Source organism: Medicago truncatula, chromosome 1, assembly GCF_003473485.1.
Source record: "Medicago truncatula cultivar Jemalong A17 chromosome 1, MtrunA17r5.0-ANR, whole genome shotgun sequence".
Classification (NCBI taxonomy): Eukaryota; Viridiplantae; Streptophyta; class Magnoliopsida; order Fabales; family Fabaceae; genus Medicago; species Medicago truncatula.
In genome coordinates, this window is record NC_053042.1 from 4,729,460 (window position 1) to 4,744,560 (window position 15,101).

At 30.9% G+C, this 15,101-nt stretch overlaps 1 pseudogene; it reads left to right on the forward strand.

The window, feature by feature from the left end:
- The first annotated feature begins 9,568 nt into the window (after positions 1-9,568).
- On the forward strand, positions 9,569-11,936 carry LOC25482025 (heat shock cognate 70 kDa protein-like; annotated as a pseudogene).
- The last annotated feature ends 3,165 nt before the right edge of the window (positions 11,937-15,101 follow it).

A 15,101-nucleotide genomic window follows, 5' to 3' on the forward strand; every position in this document is an offset into this window, starting at 1 on the left:
ATATAATATATATATATAGATAGATATTTATAGATAACATTTTAAAATATTGATTTATGTTAATATTTTTTATAATCACATAAAATTTAACGACAAAAGTTCGTTACATTGATTTTCTTTTTAAAGCAAAATTTAATAATATTCATACCTACAATAACAATATCCATTTCTCAAAAAAAAAAAATATTATGCAATAAAAATATCCATACAATTCATTTCTAACAAAAAAAATTAAAATTAATCACATATAACAAAAACAGAGTTCACTGGTTAAAAAAATCAAAATAGTATTAATGGTTTGTTTTAGAGGAGAATCGAAGCGTCACACAATAATATTGTATTGTGTTAAATTTTTTTTACTGTAGTTGAAATAGTAGTATAGTTATTTATGTAATTTACTTATTTTATCATCCCTCTCTTTAAATTTAATAAAATCACATTTTTTTTCTTTTAACTATTATATTTTCTTAACTGTGTCTAAAATTGTCAAATACCTGCATAGGTTATTATGACACGATGGAATATACTGCCCTAATGTGTTCCGTGCTTTAAGGCCTTTCTACATCATCTTCTTTTCTTTTCTTCCTTACCAAACCGCCCATGTCACTCAAAGCCAAAACTTTTGTCTGTATTTAGAAATAATAATCATTCATTAGTTTTGATTGTAATCTATACGTAATCATTTTACTACCATTTGTGCCTTGCTGCCTCTGATTAGCTAGCATTGCTTCTATACTTAATTTGGAACAATTGTTTGTCAAAAAAAATAAAAAAATGTTGGAACTATTGACTAGCTCATTTATTGATACGTGATTCACAACATATTGCAAGTAACGTGTCATGCTTCAATTTCCTTAAAGATACGTGATTAACAACATATAAAACAGTATTTGACCATAGAAACTCTAACAGAATCAACAAAAAATATTTGTGAGGAGGATGACCATAGAACACAATCAATCTATATAGTCCACGCACCAAATCATTTGCGCCTTATTTGCCTCTCGATACACATGATAAATATGAACACGTTAATCTTCCTAGAGTCCAAATTAATTAGTAGTAATAATTAATGCATCAATGGAAGCGTGATCTTGTAATAAAAATGAATTCGTTTAAATGTAGTGGCTTAGAGTTGATAACATAGTGGTGCAATGGAGAAACAAATGAAAAGGGTCATGATTAATCTTGATATGTATCATCCTCTCCGGTTTGAATAGAACTCACCCTCGAATATAAATCTAGTTCATCATCCCTATATGATGAAATATCGACAACATTGAAGGCTGCTGAGACATCATAGGTATTCGACATTTATGCCTTGTAAGCATTGTTAATGATTTTCTGCACTATTTTGAAGGGCCCATCAACTCTTGGATAAAACCTGAAACTTGGTTGATTTGGATACCGTTTTTTTCTTCTTCCATAGATGCATCCATGCTAAATTTTCAATTTTAAAGATTTATTGCCTTATGTGCTTGTCACAATTACTCATAAATCTTTGAATTAGGTTTCCAAAAATCATGTCAACAACTTCGGTTAGTCCATCTATATGAGGATGCCTAACACTATTGACTTGAAGCTTAGTACTTTCCTATATTAATCCGTTCTTCAACAATTCTTTAACTCGACGTTGGATTTCAACATGCTCTTGTGGACTCATTCCGTAAGTTGGTTTGTTGGGATTAGATCCAAGGATAAATTTAATAACATGTAAGTTGGTTTATTGGGAATAGATCCAAAGATAAATTTAATAACATGTTGGATATCGCATTGGTGGCAATCCCTGCAAAATGGTTTCTATTACAACAATTTAGAATTTAGCGAGCATTTGTTCAATTTTTAGTAGAAGGGAAACTTCACCTTGAATTGTTCCTTTGTCACCAAGGACACTGGTCTTGATTCCTTTTTTCTTACATCGATTTCATTTGCTGATAATCTGATAACATAATTAGGTTGACTTTTACTACATCTTTAACAAATGAGTATGCATTGGCATAACCGTCATACAAGGCACAACAATTATATTGTCTAAGTCTTCAAAGTACAAGGTGTCATGCATCGATAGGAATGGCATCCATATGTATCTTGATATTTTGGACTAGTCGAAAAGCTCACTAGACAACATTTAGTGACTTTCACTTCACTAACTTTGTTAAGTCATTGTAATTTGCATAGATATGGATGATTTTGGTTTGGAAGCTCTAATTTATCGACCATATAGTTAGACACCACATTCTCACAACTATTAGAATATAATTCTGTTTGTTATGTTTAGTTTAATTAGTTAACAAGTTTGTTATAGGATTGCTTGCTTGTGAAGTAACCAAGTGTAACAAACTATATGCTATATAAATAACATAAACTCTTGTATGTCCAATTGTAATTGAAATCATATATTGAAAAGCAAAAGCACTTTCCATTACTCTCAATCACATAATCTCTCTAATCTCATCCTTTTTCTCTCTACTCTTTTCTCTCAATTTCATCAAAAAACTCACCTTTATTCCAACAACAACTTATACTATAAACGATACCATCACAATGTTTTCTATAGTAGTGCAGTTGGTGTCCAATCTATTGTGTATAGGTTCTGCCTAATCACTAACGATTCACCATATGATCAACAACAATGATCTCTTGACGTACAATTGAATTTTTAATTTGACAACAATGACGTTGACTTTTGTCCTTCTAGTATATTGTTATATTCAAAGCTTGTTATGTAGTTTGAAATAAATCAACAAACTCATATTGTTGAAGCCTTCCTTCAAAATCAAGATTAACCATCTTGATGTCATTGTCTCTAAATGATTTTTTTATAACTACGACTTCTCAATGATGATAAATCACTAGTGGATTTGTCAATATATGATTATATGCGTTGCACTTACAATCGTGCTTACTCTGCATGCATTCGTAATTTCTTGCAACTGCTTGATTTGTCTTATGTTTTTCATTTGAATTTCTCAGAGTTTGCTAGTTTTGTCTTCTTGTAGACATTTTTAATGGATAAAATGGGAATAAGCACTCTCTTACTAGAATAGTTATCGTAGAAGGTAAATAATGCACCAAGTAAATTCTAGACATGCACATTCACATTAGTGTAATTGCCTTCTAGTAAATAGGATAATTGTTTTTTGACGTAAAAGATCAAAGTATAAACAATCACATAAACGTACTAAGAATTTTTAAAGAAATAATGGACATTTTCACTTTTATCGGTAATGAACGAGAAAATTGTAAGAAATAATTAAGTGAAGGGTAAAATTGAAAGAAAAAATATTACACCAAAACAAAACATTTTTTTAACATAAGGTCAAAATAAGGTTTTTTTTTAGTGTTCAGTATTGTTACTATTATTGTGGTTTGTTCCTATTATTGTTGTGGAGATTTAACTAATTTTTTATTTGATATTTTAAATAAAAATGATACTCTCTCCGTTCATTTTTAAGTGTCGTTTTAGGGTGAATTTTTTGTTCCTATTTAACGTATTTTAAAGGTACGATTTTTCAATTATACCCTTTATCAATTACTCGTATCTTGTTCTTTGTTTGGTTACTCTTATCTTTTTTAATAAAACTAATTAATACTATATATTTGGAAAACTAAAATTTGTTTTTTTAAAACAAAATTTGTTTCTTATTATCTTCAGATTTAAACAAATGTAAAGAGATAAATATTATAACAGTACCATTGTTGCTCTTTTCTGTCTGCTCTACTAAGTTATCTTCATCCAGTGTGGATCTAACATTGGTTGAAGCCATAGTTGAAGTCCTAATTTTGATTAAAGTATTTGGAGGAAAGTTAATTTTTTCTGATTTTTTGATTACTGTGAAGTTGAAATAATTTTTATATTGACTTAAATTAATTAAATAGATGTGCACAATATTTAAAAAATTGACAATTGTTTGTTGTGAGAGTGTGCAAAAAATAAATTTGTTGGAGAAAAAGATAGTAAGTAACAAATGTTTGTTATGATCTTAAAAAATGTTTGTTACGAGAAAAATATAACATGTTAAATTTATTGGAAAGATAAAGTGTAATTCAAAAATTAGAGATATATTGGTGAATTAAATTGAAGGTATAATAGGAAGAAAATATGCAAAAATACACTTTGCTATTTTCGTGGAAATTTTCTAAAACGACACTTAAAAAAGAACGGAGGGAGTAACATAATTAAGTGAAGGGGTAAATTTGAAAAAGAAAAACCCAGACCAAAAGGGTATATTCCCTTTATATATTTGTTGATTAGCCCAAACTTGATGAGAAAGATTACATAGATATTTATGGAGAAGGCGTTTCCGGTGAGAACGAGGAAAAAAGTGTAGGAATTACTTTTATGTTGAGCTTTTGAATTTACATTGGACAATTTTATTAGTTCATCTCATTTCTCATTATTGATAGTGCTCTCATTAGTTAATATAATCCTCTCATCTTTCACGACAATCTTCCTCACACTTGACACACACTCCTAGAATTTTGTCAGGCTTTCTCGTATCTATCCGATGGCTCTTTCTATCACGCTAACTCATGTAAATTATAAACAATTTTTTTTTTTTTTTTGAAAATTTGATTTTGATTAAAATTATTGGTATAAATTTATGTAACTTTTAAATTACAACAAATCATACTTATTTTATTCAATGACACCACCAATATAACACATATAATATAAATTCTTATATTATTCAATGACACAAAATTGTTATAGAATAGATGAATTTAATTCTTTTTTTTAATTGATAATTTAAATATATATATATATATATATATATATATATATATATATATATATATATATATATATATATATATATATATATATATATATATAACAATATAAAGGGAATACTCCCTTTTTAGATTGAACTTTTCCTTCCGATTTTACCTTCATAATACAAGCAAAAAAAACTCATTTTCTTTGTCCCAAAATATAAGCAAAAAAGATAAATTTTTATCCTATTTAATCTTGTTTTTTAAAAAAATCTCTTTTCCAAAAAAAACTTTTGTTTATTCTCATAAAATTAAATGTAAAAAATTATAAAACTTTTTTCAAAGAAAATACAAAAAACTATACTCCAAATTCTTATATTTTAGTTTTCTTAATAAGTGTGGTTCTTTTTTTCTTCTTCTTATAATTTGGGACGGGAAAGTACTTTGTGTTGGTATGCATACAAGACTCCTTAATCCTTATCATGGTGACAATGTAACGAATAAAAATAATTTATGTCTAAAATTTAAAGACCTCAGACTGAAAATTGGAGACCATTATTATTACTCTTAAATGGATGTAGTGAGCTCTAGCTTATGTGACGAGTGATCACATCACATATTCCTCCCAGGGAGACCATTCTTTTTTTGTTGTGTATTTATTTTACCAAAGCGAATTGAGCAAATAGGAAAACTCTAAATTTTCTTCTTTTTGTCCGTTCATGTTTGTTGTTGAGGAAATACATGTTGTATAAAATGCTACAGCTGCAAAACAAAAACAATGAGATAGATCTGAGACGTGCTGAACGTACTGTCCTCAAGGATTTTCCGCATGTAAACGCTAACCTTTCCAAGATTTAACAGACCCTTTCCGATAAGCCGAAGATTCAGAACTCACAAAAGATTTTATGTGACAGATAGTGTAACCAGAAAGAAAAATGAAGTGAGAAAGTGATATATTTTGTTTTGTACGAGAATTGAGTTAGGTTTTTATGTACTCTCAATGTGTTACTCAAAACAATTATTATATAGGCTATTTTCCAAAATTAACCGTTGAGCACAATAAACATGTGGGATATACATGTACCGAGTACTACTTCTTTGAAGACCAATTCTTGGTATAGGGATTCTATTAGGCTAACTTAATAAACACGTTAGAAAGTAAGTCAAAATAGTTTGCTAAAAATATGCCAACCTATTATACAGAAAGACACCTATATACGAAGACATGCTTTGATGACTCAAGAGAAATTAAAGGAATGGTTAGTTAGTATATATATAAAATCGGTCAAAGCAAAACTTCAATAATAATTTTAGTAATAATAAAATTTCACAATTAATTTATGATTTTCAACTAAAATTATTTTTTCACTTATTCTAAGTAATATTTATATTTGAACTTTTGAAATATAAACAATATTTACAACAATACAGAAATGCGTTTGAATATTAATTATATAGACCATCAAACTAATTTCATCAACACATGATAACTTGTCTTTAACAGGAATAGATATGCGTACGTACTCGTTTATATGAAATCTTAACTGATTTTTTTTGGTCAAGAATCTTATCTGATTTATGTTTCGTCCTTTTAATCATACTAATATATTTTCCATTTAATGGAACAGAATAATCCTGTAAAATATCAGGTGTACTTATATGTATTAAATTTTCCTTCTAGCAAAAGAACACACATGCTTGGTTGAATTTAATGATAGCATTGAATCTGAATGGACCTCATCAATCACAGAGGTAAATTGAATTAGAACCATGAGGGCGTATCAAAATATAACATGAGCTATAGAAAGATACCAGAATATAAAAGAGAAATTGATAGTAACATAACTGAAAAAAAAATAAAAGACGCTAAATAGAAAATCAAGTTGAATAAAGAGAAATTGTATGAAAGAAAATAAATCCAAAGATCATAACTGATTAGATAAAACTTCTCAAAAGCACTAACAATATCTACTAATTAAACTTGGCCGCACATAGCAGTAGTATTGGTTGGACTACATCAAATTCCATGCTGAAACATCAGTTCCAAGTCACAGCATTTATCCCACAAGAACGAAATGTGTCTGAGTAGGAGAACAAACGAAGATTGAATCGACAATTGTGTTGCCCTATTTCCTCGACCATCATAAATCTTTCTTCATTCAAACCACAACTATAAACTTTTTCTTCAGTAGCAAAAACCAAGATATCTCCATTTGTAACTGTAAACCCGGTAACTTGAGGATTTTTCTCTTGTAATCCTAGTCCTCTCACTCTAACTTTCAACACTTTCTGCCATGAACTCGACTCATAATCTTTCAAATACCAAACAGTAAAAACTGACTTTCTTACTTTCACCAAACAAATAGATCGTTTCGAGCTTGACACCTTACCCCAATTAAATATGCCCATGTTAGTCATGGTATGGCAACCTCTAATGGCTTCTCTTGGCAACCTCAGCATTGTTGAGTTTCCATTCTCGAGATGATAAGACATTATGTATGGCTTGTAAAAAGGGCTAGGTTTTGCAAAATAATGAGAACAATCTGAGATAACATGAATGGCTTTGTTGTGAAACATGTTCATGTCGAAGTTCATGTTTCTTCCACCAGCAAGGAAACCATTATCCATTGTTTTCCACACACCTTCCTTTTCATGATAAACACGACATGTATAGCAATTTATTGATGACCATTCCATTGGGTTTTCAAAAAGAAACACCTTGTAATCATCTGAAGAGAAATCTAACATGATGTTTATATTAGCAAAATCATGATTTCTTTGAAGTGACTCTGGGGTAGGAATGAAAGACCTACACTTGGTGATTGGATTAAATATGAAAAACTCAATTGGACCATGATCATTAATGGTTTGGCAAAGAAGTAAACCATTACCTGAAGCTAAGACACTAGTTGAATTTGATAGTAATCTAAGAACCTTCTCAGGAACACCAGAAGATTGTCTGTCTTCAGGTAGAGGATGTAACTCGACTCTTTTTACGTACTTTTGGATTATCCGTTCGGGTTGGATGAAGAGGCATGTGTCATCCCTCCCCAGTAAATTGCGAGACTGCTTTCTTTTGAAAACCGTTTCTTCTGAAAATCCAGTGACTGAGTTGCAAGTTGAGTTAAGCTTGCAAACGCTCTTTGCCGGTAACCATGAAAATATCTCAAAAGCAATATCTCGAGGGACTTCCATGGTGTTGTTGTGAAAGATGAAGAAAAGGAGGAATATATATAAGAAGAACAGAAAGTGGGTTGACGGGTAAAAAAAGAGGAGGAAAAGAAGAAAAGTGAATAGTATAAGTTTGTTATCAAGCTTTGTGGAATAGAGGAAGAGAAGAACATCGACTGGTATTTATATATTTGAAGTTTTAACTACGAAGACCTAGCCTTATATCACTTGCTTATCAAGTAACAAATCTTTTTTTTTTTTTTTTAATTAATAAAATAGGAACAAATCTTCTCACAAAATATATTTCCTTCAAAATCTTTTATAACAATTTTTTTTAATCAACGCCCTTTTCATTAATTAGTGAAAATAATCCCTTTCCAAATCTCAATATAACCCAAAAAAAAAAAACAAAGATATGCTTATGTATATGTGTTAACAAACTGAATCGTAACAAACAATTAATCTTTTGACAAAAGTAACAATTAGTAAAAATAAATTGTAACAAAAAAATAAATAATCACATTTAATCCCTCCACTCCTTCATCAAACGGTGATACTTTTCATTTATTTTTTGAGACTAAACATAACAAGATTTAGTTTGTTTTTTCTCTCAAAAAAGATAAAGTTCGTTTTCCTCTAAAAAAGATTTAGTTTGTTTTTTTTTCTAGAGCAAGAAGATTTAGTTAGTTTTTATTTTTTTCAGCAAGAAGATATAGTTCCTTAAAAAAACTATTTTACCAATTTAAAAAAAAATCCGTGAACAATTTCCTGTTAAATATTTTCTGTCAAATATAAATAAATATTTTCCTGTTAAATATTTCTTTTTGGAGTATATATCCACTTTTTTATTTTTCTTAAAAAACTAGATAAATTAATCTATCTATAACAACATATAAAGATGATACATGATTTTGTGTTGGTTTTTTCTTTCATTTTTACCCTTGAATTTAATCTTTTTTTATTACTATTTTATTCATTTTATAATATTATTTAAACTATTAATTAAAAAACTAGTGTCCTTGAAAAAAATAATAGTGTTCATGTGAGGGTAACTCAGTTAGTACCCGTCTATCCACTAGTATCTATAGCAAGGATATAAGACTTTAATTAAAAAACTAGTTAAGTTTCATGATAATAAGAACAATATCTTAATAAAAAAAGAGGAACGGCAAGGGAGCTTGCAACAAACTATTTATCTTTTTCGATTCTCATGTTCTCTTTTCTTTGCACTTTCCTTTACCCTTCCCTTGTTTTCATTATTTCTTGGTGTGACCTATTTATTATATATTTCCATCGCTACAGCCTACATGTACCATTTCACCGCTCGAGTATTGTTTTTGCCCAATAACTAAGGTATGTATCCCATCAAATTGGAAATAATCAATCTCACGACTCTTTAGTCATTCATATTTATGCTATGATCAAAATTTATGTTTCTCCTATTTAAGAAAGTGTTGTTCATTGTGGTAACAAAACCTAAAGGTTCTACTTCTTTCTAATCTTAGAAAATATATTAGAAGAATTCAAAAAAATCACGCTTAGTATAGTAAATCAACCGGTAAAGAATATGCATGAGTTTTAGGAAAAAAAATACTATGTATTGTTTCAAAATTAAGTTCCTACTTATAATCTTGACTTGATATTTTTTTTTTTTCAGCTTCTTTTGATTATTTGAAAGATCATGGGGGTAAAGTATGAAGGACGTGCTGTGGGAATAGATCTTGGAACTACTTATTCATGTGTTGCTGTGTGGCTGGAGAATCACAACAGAGTGGAGATTATTTACAATGAACAAGGCAACAAAACAACACCTTCTTTTGTTGCTTTTACTGATGATCAAAGGTTGATTGGTAATGCTGCTAAGAATCAATCTGCCACCAACTCTGAAAACACTGTCTTTGGTAAATTTCTATTTCTATTCTCTGCTACTCAATGTATTTAGGGCTTTTTTTTTAAATCGATATTTAGGGCTTATTTGTTACCGATTATAAAAAAAATAACTTATTAGAGATTAATATTTAGAGGTTTTTAAAATAACTTATGAATATTTAGAGGTTTTAAAAAAAGTTGTTTTGTTTATCATAATGAAAATTATTTTATTTCTATTTTTAAAAATCATCTATTGACAAAGAAAAGCTACTCTAATGAAGTTGTGTAGCTATTCTTGATATTGTCATTAATGACTATCAAATACAATTGTTGTAATCTCAATCGTAGATGCGATGTGATTACAACAACGAAAATAAATTATAGACTTGTGGTTGCTAACCTTTATTTAAAATCTTGATTATAATGCAATTGCGATTTTATTAGCTAGATAAATGGATGATGGGAATTTACTATTAATTTTTATTTTTTTTTGCAGATGCTAAGAGGTTAATTGGTAGGAGGTATAGTGATTCTGTTGTTCAAAAAGACATCATGTTGTGGCCATTTAGGGTCATCACTGGTGAGAATGATAAACCGATGATTAGTGTTAAGTACAAGGGTCAAGAGAAGCAAGTTAGTGTTGAGGAAATATCATCGATGATCCTTACAAAGATGAGAGAAGTTGCCGAAACATATCTAACTTCGTCTGTGAAGAATGTCGTTGTTACTGTGCCTGCATACTTCAATGATTCTCAACGAAAAGCTACCATAGATGCTGGTGCCATTGCTGGACTTAATGTCATTCAAATAATCAACGAACCTACTGTTGCAGCTATTGCATATGGTTTTGACAAGAGAAGTGAAAGTGATTGTAAACGAAATATATTTGTCTTTGACCTTGGTGGTGGTACTTTTGATGTGTCTATCCTTAAAATCAAGGGTGGTGTCTTTGAAGTAAAAGCCACTGCTGGAAACACTCACCTAGGTGGAGAGGACTTTGATAACAGAATGGTGAACTACTTTGTAGAGGAGTTCAAAAAGAAGAATAATGTGGACATTAGTAAGAACGCAAAACCCTTAAGGAGGTTGAGAACTGCCTGCGAGAGGGCAAAGAGGACACTCTCTTTCGCCTTTGTCACCACTGTTGAGTAGATTCTTTATTTCAGGGAATAGACTTTTCTTCATCTATTACTCGTGCCAAGTTTGAGGAAATTAATATGGACCTTTTCAACGAGTGTATGGAAACTGTTAAGAGTTGTCTTAGTGATTCAAAGATGCGCGGGAGTAATATTGATGATGTTGTTCTTGTGGGTGGTTCATCGAGGATTCCCAAAGTGCAGGATCTATTGCAAGACTTTTTTAAGCGGAAGGATTTGTGCAAGAGTATCAACCCAGATGAGGCTGTTGCTTATGGTGCAGCTATCCAAGCTGCTATTTTGAGCGAAGGTTTTAAGAATGTCCCGAATTTTGTGCTGCGAGATGTTACCCCATTGTCACTTGGTATCCTTGTTGATGAAGATACCATGAGTGTGGTGATTCCTAGAAATACTTCTGTGCCTATCAAGAAGACAGAAGAATATGCTACCCGTGAAGATAATTCTGATACCTTTATTAAGGTTTATGAGGGTGAGAGAGCAAGAGCAACAGACAACAATCTGCTTGGTTCGTTTGATCTTTTGTGTCCAGATGCTCCTCGTGGCACACCCTTGGAGGTATGCTTTGCTATAGATGCAAATGGCACCCTAACTGTTTCTGCTAAAGAAATGTCTACAGGAAATACGAACAAGATCACCATAACCAATGAAAAAGAAAGGTTGACAACATTTCAAGTTAAAAAACTGATTGAAGAAGCTGAGAAATATCGCGAGGAAGATAAGAAATTTTTAAGGAAGGCTAAGGTAATGAGTGCATTGGAATTTTGTGTTTACAATATCAAGAATGCTTTAAAGAAGAAGGATGTTAATTTAAAGCTCTCTTGTGATGAAAGTGAAAAGATCAACGATGCAATTACAGTGGCCACCAACTTGCTTGATAAGAATAACGAACAGAAAGAAATAGATGTTCTTGAGGATCATCTGAAGGAGTTGGAGAGCATGTTGGAAAAGCTTGAAGTCAAGACTAGCAATGAGAAAAAGCACAAATCTTCTTTATTCAGAAAAGTGCTCAAACATATTACTTAAATTGTTTCTGTTTTCTTTTATGTTTATAAAGTCATTCTTCTTTTATAGTCATGCTATGAGGTGTGAGAACTGAGAAGATACTGTGAGAAATTACCCTCATTAGATAACTTACATAGCATTTGAAGGTGCATGAATGGGTATACATGGACAGTTCCACTGTATCCTGTTTAATTCTTTTGGTGCATTTTTTTCTATCTTTTGAACTCTTTATAATTGTCTATTCATTGAACTTGTGATGTGATTAGTTGTTAATTGTTATTACTGTGAATTCACACAAACTCGCATCAAAGCATCAATACTATGATGTGTGGAGCAAAAACCAACAACAACCAAAATAGTTTGATCAATTTAAACAAACCAACCAAATTGTGTAGCAAAACAAAAATAATAAAGAAAAAGGGGAAAAATAAGAGACATAACATATTTGTTTATCCAATTCGGCTCAAATTGACTTACGTTTAGAAGATAGAGAAGCTCTCTAATTCACTATCAATGAATTTTTTGCAAAGAGATATAAGGATTACAAGAAATAACCCTTCAAGTCTTCAACCATAAACCCTAATTTACACCCTTATTGTTTCTTCCCTTCAACAAGAGAGTTAGAAAAGTTATCAAGAAATTGTTCCCAATTGCTCTCTAAGAGCAATCCCCAATTTCTCCCATTTCCTCTCTAAACCCACTCAATGGTAATCATTATCCAAAGTGTTTACAAAGTGTTTTCCAATCTCAAATCTCCCCAAAGCACTCATCTTTTAACTAAAAGTTCTCTATTTTAGTCTCCCAAGCCTTAAAAAGCAGCATTGAGTTTATAAAGAATTTGTGTCATCCGCCTTGTGCATGGGAGATAACTCAGCCGCCTCGCGGATGGGAGATAACTTAATCAATTTTTTAAACTTTTGTAAACGATGAGATTTCAAGGCATATACAACAATTATGTACCTTTAAATCGATGATGTTGTCAATTTAACCGACCCCCTTGTTTCTTTTCCTTGCGTCTAAATACACTTTATAGTTCCACAAGATTTCCTCTTTACCTCTTCAATCCTCGGGATGCATTTCTCCCTCTTGAATATTTCCTTACTCTCAATTTAGAACAAGCTCACAAGGTCTATACAATGTTACCACTTTGGTGCAAAAATATCCATGATTTACCTAACTCTTACCATATAACTAGGAGTCATTGCTTTGGTTGTCTTATTTTAGTCCAACCAGTGAAATACTTCATTTAAAGTTGAGTTTTCTCCACCATGACTTCAAAAATGTACATCCACGACACATTTCACCTTGTAGCCTTCGCCTCTTAGGCTGATCTTAAGTATTCTTACCCCGCCTCTCCAGATTGATCTTAAATGTTATTACATTTGCCTCTCCCAGCTGATCAATGAGTGTTTATTTCACCATATGAACATACATTAGGGTCAATTTGCATGTGTTGTCGTTTTCAGGGTGAACTACTCCACATTCTTCCAGCTCCCAACATGACACAACCAACACACTTGCATTCTTATAATACTCCAAGGCAACTACAACTCACAATTAATCATTAATGCCCCCTCACATGGAACAAAACTTCTTGAAGTGAGCGGCCTTGTGACACGTGAAGCATTTGTACTTCGACTTGTCACCATCCTTTGATTTTGTCCTATTTCCTCTACTTTCACTTATTCCTCGAGACATTCAAGTAATCAACACTTTCATCAACCTTCAAATCCTTGAGTTTGGTTAAATCCTTCGGTCTCAAAACTAACTGGACCTCACCATAGGTGATAATGTTTTCTTTATCATAAAACATAGTATACTTAAAGTGATCAAAGAATCTACATAATGCACGCAATAAGAGTATAGTCTTGTCTTCATCCTCAATTTCATTTCAATGTTCACCAAAACATCAAGAATTTTGGTGAACTCTGTCAATTGCTCCACGATAAATTTTGAATTCACCATCTTAAATGAATAAAGTTGTTGTTTTAAAGTTTGGTTATGAGCCAACGAATTGATCATATACAATGACTCAACCTTTGTCCAAAAGGTACATAAGTGAATCAATTTTTTAGATTTTTGCAAACTATAAGATTTCTAATACATCAGCTGTTAATATATTATCTTTTTCCATTTTCTGCAAAAAAAAAAAAAAAATACCAACTTGTGTTTTAAGGCAAAGTTAATCAGTCAAAAGTAAAAATATTGTGTCGCAATCAATGCATTTGAATATAATTATTTTATTTTTGAATTATTAAATGCATAAAATAAGATAATATTTTACTTTTAGATTTCTTAACAATTGTCTTTAAGACACATATTAACAATGACGCACATATGTGGTGTTTTTGAGTGGGTGACTTTTTTTACACCTCAAGATATTATTATGGTTTGAAAATTGAAGTGAGAGGTAGGAAATGGAAATTAACAGCAATATTAGTGCTCTCCTACATGACAGCCTACTGCCTCGGTTCTCACGGCAATTTTATTATCTTGTTGGTCGTTTGTTCACCAACCAAAAACCGAAGAAAAAACCAGCAACTACTACAATTGTATTATTATTGTTATGTTCCACATAAATTAAACCAAAGTACTACTACTATATATCTTTGTTTCACCCTTCTTTCTCATCACTTTACTTTGTTGACAATATTACATTGTACTACTAATTATGTAAATTCATATACTTGTATATTTTTTTCTCTATTTTTGTCAAAAATATGCTTTGAAAAGCAGAGTAAATTTTGCTTTTGAATTAGGTTTACTACCAGTCAAGGCAGTGGTACCTACAGACTGTACTCTTGTCAAGGATTTCGTACTATCTTCTTTTCCATAATTAAAAGTGATCAACCGGTCAACATGGAAGTTGGATATTTACGTACCATTAAGACAGTCTTCACTTTGACAAAATTTTCAAAATGTTGACTAAACTAAATCATGATTGAATAATGTGCAAAAGTTAGTTGTATTTAACGATACAAAAGGAAATGTAAGACTAATTACATGTTAATTTTTTCTTACGCTAGAACTCTATGCTACCATGAAAATAGAGCAAGTGGTGTATTCTAAAGTCTAAAAGGTGTGCAAGCAATTTCACTTATTCTAATTTTGTAGAAAAAGAAGAAAAACTAAAGATACTCCCTCCGTATCAAAATATAAGCAAAATTAACTTTTTAGATTTATTCA